Genomic DNA, 7589 nt, shown 5'->3' on the forward strand with positions numbered 1-7589 from the left:
TCCAAGAATACTCTCTCCAACAAGGCTATCATTCAAAATTAAGGGGAAATCAGGAGCTTCACAGACAAAAAAAGCCTAAGGTAGTTTATCACTACCAAGCCAGCAATGCAAGAAATGCTAAAGGGAATGCTGTAAAAAGAAGAAATAAGAAGATAAGAAAGAACAGGCACAAAAATAGAAATGACTGAAAACAAGTATCTATCAGTAATAACTTTAAACAAAAATGGTCTAAAAATACTCCAATCAAAAGACCTCGAGTGGCTGAATGTACAAAAACATTACCCATATATATGCTGTCTATAAGAGAACCACTTCAGAACAAGAGTCTCACACAGACTGAAAGTGAAGGGGTTGAAAAATATCTTTCAGGCAAATGGAAATTAAAAAAAGCTGGGGTAGCAATACTTATATCTGACAAAATAGACCTCAAAGTGAAGGCCATAACAAGAGATAAGGAAGGCCACTTCATAATACTAAAGGGATCGATACAAGAAGAGGATATAACTCTGGTAAACATATATGCACCCAATGCAGGAACACCCAAATACATAAAAAAAAATTCTGGATGATATCAAGGGAGATATCAACAGCAATGCAATCATAGTAGGGGACTTTAATACCCCACTGACAACACTCGATAAATCCTTTAGATAAAAAAATCAGCAAAGAAACAGCAATCCTAAATGACTTACTATATCAAATGGACTTAATTGACAGCTTTAGACCATTCCATCCCAAAGCTATAGAATATACATTCTTCTCAAGTGCACATGGGACATTTTCAAAGATAGACCATATATTGGGTCACAGGCAAAAATCTCTCCAACTTCAAGAAGACTGAAATCATATCAAGCATCGCCTCAGACTACAATGGCATAATATTAGAAATAAACTACAATAAAAACAATAAAAAAAATCCAAACACTTGGAAGCTGAATAGCATGCTATTGAAAAAATGACTGGGATATCAAAAAGATCAAAGAATTAAAAACATCCTGCAAACGAATGACAATGAAAACACAACAATCCAAAACCTATGGTATACAGTGAAAGCAGTCCTGAGAGGGAAGTTCATAGCATTACAGGCCTATGAAAAAAAAACACCAAAAACAAAAAATCAAGAAAAACTGGTAATAAATTATCTAACTCAACAACTTAAAGAATTAGAGAGCAAGAAGAAAAGCCCAGAATGAGCAGAAGAAAGGAGATAATAAAGATCAGAGCAGAAATAAATGACATAGAGACCAAAAACAATACAAAAGATCAATGAAACCAAGAGCTGGTTCTTTGAAAGGATAAACAAGTTTGATGAACCTTTAGCCAGGCTCGCCAAGAAACAAATAGAGAGGACCCAAATAAACAAAATCAGAAATGAAAGAGGCAAAACAACAACAAACCCCACAGAAATACAAAAGATAGTAAAAAAATACTATGAACAACTCTACTCCAAATAACTAAACAACCTACAGCAGTGGTTCTCAACCTTCTGGCCCTTTAAATACAGTTCCTCACGTTGTGACCCAACCATAAAATTATTTTCGTTGCTACTTCATAACTGTAAAGTTGCTACTGTTATGAATCATGATGTAAATATCTGATATGCAGGATGGTCTTAGGCGACCCCTGTGAAAGGGTTGTTCGACTGCCAAAGGGGTCGGGACCCACAGGTTGAGAACTGCTGTTCTAGATAATAATAGATCTTCACGCAACTTGCCCTACCCAGTTTCTGTTCCATATATAGCTTCTTTCAGAGCAGTACTTCTAGCACACTTCAAAAAGTGTCATAAGCCAAGAAATTTTCATACAACATTCCTGCAATATAAAGCCCTGAGGATGGGGCCATATCTACTCTATGCAAAGTAAAAAGGACTAATTTAGATAATAAAATGAATTTCTGATATTATTTGAAGTAACTGAGAGTTGGCAGTTTATGAACTAAAAATTATATAATTATAGCTTTTGGATTTTTGTTTCTCATTCTATTTTTCCAGTTGTTTTATTTTTTTTTTAATTGATGGCATCATAACTCCATTATATGAACCTCTTAATTGCTCTGTTTCATTTTTTTGCCCAATTTAAAACATTAATACCAATGAAAATGAACATGCTGGATAAAATTATTTTATTAATAATTCATCTAGTGACATTAAAAAATCTTAACTATTTTTCCTCTTTCTCTTTAGAAAAACCCATATATAAAAAAATTTCTTAAACATGTATGTTTACAAGTTTAACTACTTGTGTCACAAAGATTGAAACAGCTAAACAATAAGTAAATGCATTTTGCCCAAAGATTGATGACAATTAAAACAAAAAAAACTATCAATAATTTGAAAAACAGAGGTTTTCCAACCCCAATATTTGTTTTTCTAAACTATAAAAATAAAATAAAATTTTAAAAGCAACTCACGTTCCATGTGCTCAAACATTACTGAAAAGAGGAAGTCTCGTGGTGTCATGTAATATTCTCCTTCGTGTTCCAGTGAAGAAAATTGCATGAAGCGCTGTTTACGAAGAGACAACTTCTTCATCATCTTTCCACAGTCATCATTTTTCTAAAATAAAAAAAGGCAATGTAAGACTTCTTTCAGTATTATTCCCCAACTTAACTCCTTCTAGAATAATCTTATAGTTAATGAATAAATGTGTAAAATAATGCGAGAGGGTGAGAAGAGCCAAGAAGAAATGCAAATCAGGATAAGAAACTGATAAGGAGTAATGTTTCAGACAGGGTTGTCAGGGAAGGCCTTTTTAAAGAGGTGTCAGCGCCCTGGCCAGTTTGGCTCAGTGGATACAGCGTCGGCCTGCAGACTGAAGGGTCCCAGGTTTGATTCCGGCCAAGGGCACATGCCCGGGTTGTGGGCTCGATCCCCAGTAGGGACATGCAGGAGGCAGTCAATCAATAATTCTCTCACATCATTGATATTTCTATCTCTCTCTCCCTCTCCCTTCCTCTCTGAAATCAATAAAGAAATATATATATATTTTTAAAAAAGAGGTGACAGTAAGGAGACTGAATGAGGTACAGCTACTGAGATATGGGGCTCTCAGGAAGAAGAGCATACTAAGCAAGAGGTAAAGACAGGAATAAACTTGGTGTGTTCAAGGAGCAGTGTGGCAGAAGATCAGATCAGATAGGTAGGCAACAGATCACGTCAGGTTGTGTTTCCATAAAGATAAAATATGGTATATCTGGTAAATAACTGTTTTGAGAAATATATTTACATTGTGGGTGGGAAGTGCTAAAAGAACAAGAATGGGTCAAATATTGTTAGTGTAGGAGTCTGTAGTCTTTGCAAAGGAACCTAGATCTTGACCTAAATGCTGATAGAGACAATACTGAAATATTTATTGCTAACCTTTCATTGAGCACTTACAATGTGTGATGCACTGTACTAATTAAGTACTTCGCATAGATTATTTAATTAATCATCCCAATAACTGGACAATAGATACTACATTAGATACAAAAGCTATAAAGTAAATGGCAGAGTCAGGATAAAAGAGCAGGTGTCAGCCTGGCCGGCATGGCTCAGTGGTTGAGCACTGACCCATGAACCAAGAGGTCGCTGGTTCGATTCCCAGTCAGGGCACATACCTAGGTTGCAGGTTCGATTTCCAGTTGGGGTGTTTATGGAAAGGCAACCAATTGATGTCTTTCTCTCTCTTTCAAAACAAAAATCAGTGAGCATGTCTTCGGGTGAGGATTTAAAAAAAAAAGAATGTGAGTATTATCTGTGAAATCCAACATTATACTCTCACTCTAGATAGTTTTCCTTAAGGTGCTGCCCTAACTAGGACAACATCCTTCCTTGGACACACCACTCCCCTTTCACACACACTACTGATTGATTATTCAACATGACACACAGGTGATGGTCAATGAATGCTGATTAAAAATGAAATGGGGAAACATAAATTTCAGTTGCTCAAACCCCTCCAGATTCAAAATTCCTTTTTGGCTAATCTCAATTCTTTCTCATGATTTGATAATGACTTCTTTGAGCAGCTAGATTTGTACCTCTTTTGTGTTTCGTGCAGTGCCTAACAGAATACTAACATATATGGAACACTCAGTAATACTACAATGATCTGTACCCTTAGAACTTATATATTCATGTCTTTCCTTTTCTTTCCCCTTAAATTACTAATAAAAATCACTTGAGGGGCATGTTTTAATTATATGAGTCTATATGTATAAAAGTAATCAGAAAACTAAATTTTATTAATACTTCCTAAACATTTTATTCATGTTTTATTCATGTTTACTTAATAAATCTATATAAAGTATCTATAAGAAAACAGAAATAAACAAGATGAACATTAATTCCTACTAGAATGTCCTAAGTGCTTTGTTAGTAAGTTTATAGAAAGTATATGATGGGATAGGGAAGCAGGATGGGTAAGAGTCTTCTCAGTAAATACCATAGCACTGGCAAAGTCCTAGGGAGAGAGAGAGAGCATGATATTTTATTTTTTAAAAATGTTTGATTTTTAGAGAGAGAGGACGGGAGAGGGATAGAGAGATAGAAACATCAATGAGAGAGGAACATCATCAATTGGCTGCCTCCTGCACGCCCCCTACTGGGGATCAAGCCTGCAGCCCTGGCATGTGCCCTGACTGGGAACTGAACTGCTGACCTCTTAGTTCCTGGGTCTTCACTTAACAGCTGAGCCACAACGGCCGGGCAGCAGGGTAATTTTGAGAAAAAAAATGTTTTTTTATTTTAGAGAGAGCTAAAGAAAACCAGTTTGTTGTTCCACTTAGTAATGCACTCATTGGTTGCTTCTTGTTCCCTGACCGGGGATCTAACCCGTAACCTTGGCTTAATTTGACTTAGTTGTTCCAGGCAGCAATCTCTGGTGTTAACCTATGCCGCCATCTTCGGTTCTCCGATATTTTATTTTTTAAAAATGTTTGATTTTTAGAGAGAGAGGACGGGAGAGGGATAGAGAGATAGAAACATCAATGAGAGAGGAACATCATCAATTGGCTGCCTCCTGCACACAGAGCAACCTCAGTTCCTGGGTCAACACTCAATAGCTACACTACACAAGCAAGGCGAGCATGATATTTTAGAAGAACTGGAAGAAGTTGAACATGGGCATAAACATTATTAGCTAGAGAATTATTTATTATACAAATGTTTATAGTCTATTAACAGATTAACAAAAGTAAGTAATCTGTACAGAAATGCAGTATATTTCCAAATCCTTAAACAAATGTTGGCTTTTATACTTCCTAATATCTAAGCTGTTCATGACTGGTTAAAAAAATGCCTTTACCACCCTAGCCCATTTGGCTCAATGGATAGAGTTTTCACACGTCAAATAAAATTGGACCACAGGATACAAATCTTTTCTTCCTTCCAATATTGTTATCATACACTTTTACAAAAACGTAAGTTCAATTACAGGAAAAGCACATATACAAATATTAATTCAGCATGCTAACACATAGGTTTGGGTATTTCAGGATGTAAGGAGAAACATGACTATTATCTCCCAGGGCTAAATCAATTCCTTTCAAAAATAAAAAGCATCGTAAGACAAACTATAATTTTGAGCAATTTATTTAGGGTATAAATTTCATTATAAATGTTGGTACTCATATCTAAAACCTTTATAAAGTCCAAGGGATGTTTCAAGGCTATTTAGAGAATATCAGCACTGGAGAAAGTTGGACTCTCCAGGTATTACAGGATCTGTTGCATAAATTAAGTTTTCTTCTTTTTCCCCCACTTTGGATTTTTGGTTTTTACTCTCAATCTATAAAATCCATTTTATTTTTATTTATTTTTTATTTCATTTTTTATTGATTAAGGTATTAAAAATGTGTCTTTATCCCCCTATAAAATCCATTTTAAAATAAAATCTGGGAAGTTCTTTTCCCTATGTTAGTCCCCCCTGCTAAAAAAGTATACTGTACCTTCCTGAGAGTTAACTCTTAAAATCACAGGGTCATAAAAAATCCTACAAACTGATGAGAAGGCAGTAGGAAAACATTCTTCAAACCTCCCTCTCTTAAAAACAAGAACAACAAAAACGTCCCTCTCACAAACCAACAAAACACAAAACCAAAAAACACAACATCCATGATGATGCAAGCTCCTCACCTCCTATTTTAAACTTATTCTAAGAAGGACCTTTTGAATACACATAACTTGTTCCAAACTAAAATAACAATAGGATTGAAAACCAGTTTCTTCTGCTGTGTACTGGAATGAGAGGATGAAATTCTGAACCACCTCATTGTTCAGAACAACTCTAAGGAGCACTGGTTCACACTTGGTCACCACACAACTGTCTAGCAAATAGCAGTCCAGTGCACTGAGGAGGGGGTATCTTTTCCTTATGTGCTGGACTAATACCGTGGGGCCTTGACTTACAAGTTTAATTCGTTCCAAGACCGAGTTCGTTAAGGAGCTCGTTAAGAGCTCATTAACTCAAATTACTCTATCAATTCAATGCAAAAAAATTGGCCAAGAGACAGATGGTATCTCAAAAAACTCGTTAGTCGGGACACTCGTAAGTCAAGGCCCCACTGTACTATCATTGATATCTCCCAATCTGCAGGGATAGTGCAGGCAGAAAAAATTATAGAATGTGCCAACTGGAAGCTCCCATCCCACGCTGCATTCACTACAGGCTCAATACCTGCCATTTTTCCCACTTGTGTTCTCTCAACGGTGGGACCAGCATCAATCAGTTATGGCTCGGTTGGGCAGAGAAATACTTGAATTACAAAGTATGGTAGCAGTGTTTGCGCGGCTGATCTAGCTACCAACTATGACATGGTGAAACGAGAATTATCACAATTTTAAAACATAAAGAGGCCATCAAGACTGCTGATGTTGCTAAGGGTGTGAAAATGCTCACAGAACAATCACGGACTAAACACGGAATCATTTGGGGGTCTGCAATGGGTTAATTCAATTTACATTACTTCTAGCGGGGGGAAAAAATGATTTCGTTTTAGAACAAATCACTCAGAAGCTGCCCCCTGGTGGTCAGTGTGCTCTCACAGTGAGACTACTGCCCAGCTGAGCAACAGGCGCCAGACTACCAAGCAGCCAAGAGTGGTGACAGGTGCAGCAGGGCCAGGATGAGCAGTAGCAGCGCCCTTCTGGGGCTCAGGCTCCTCCCCAGCTGCCTGCTGCTTCACACACTACTACACCTCCCAAGCGGTCCCGGATTGCGAGAGGGCACAGGCCAGGCTGAGGGACCCCACCGATGCATGAATTTGTGCACCGGGCCTCTAGTTGACAATAAAAATCACATTCTAAAACAGAAAACAAAACACAACATATAAAAGGTGATGGCCTTTATAATATCAGAGCGAAGATAAAGTGCAAGAGGACAGAACTATTTGACAAGGGAGTTGGCTGAGCTAAATACTAGCTGTACTAGTTAATAATGCGGATTTTTTTCAATAGATGGAGTTACACATATGTTGATATATATGCAATTTGATATGTATGCTATTTTGTTGTACTGATAGGAACTCTACGCCAACAAACTAGACAACCTGGAGGAAATGGACATATTCCTAGAAAAATACAACCTTCCAAAACTCAATCAGGAAGAAT

General features: G+C 37.0%; 1 long non-coding RNA gene across 1 annotated transcript in view; it reads right to left on the reverse strand.

Moving 5' to 3' along the window:
* Nucleotides 1-2408: 2408 nt before the first annotated feature.
* Nucleotides 2409-7589, reverse strand: part of LOC107185033 — a 37121-nt gene continuing 31940 nt past the window's right edge. The window contains exon 2 of the long non-coding RNA XR_001515939.1: nucleotides 2409-2555. This is a non-coding gene — a long non-coding RNA (uncharacterized LOC107185033). The remainder of the gene's footprint in view (nucleotides 2556-7589) is intronic.

This window comes from Myotis davidii, unplaced genomic scaffold, assembly GCF_000327345.1.
Source record: "Myotis davidii unplaced genomic scaffold, ASM32734v1 scaffold1749, whole genome shotgun sequence".
Taxonomy (NCBI): Eukaryota; Metazoa; Chordata; class Mammalia; order Chiroptera; family Vespertilionidae; genus Myotis; species Myotis davidii.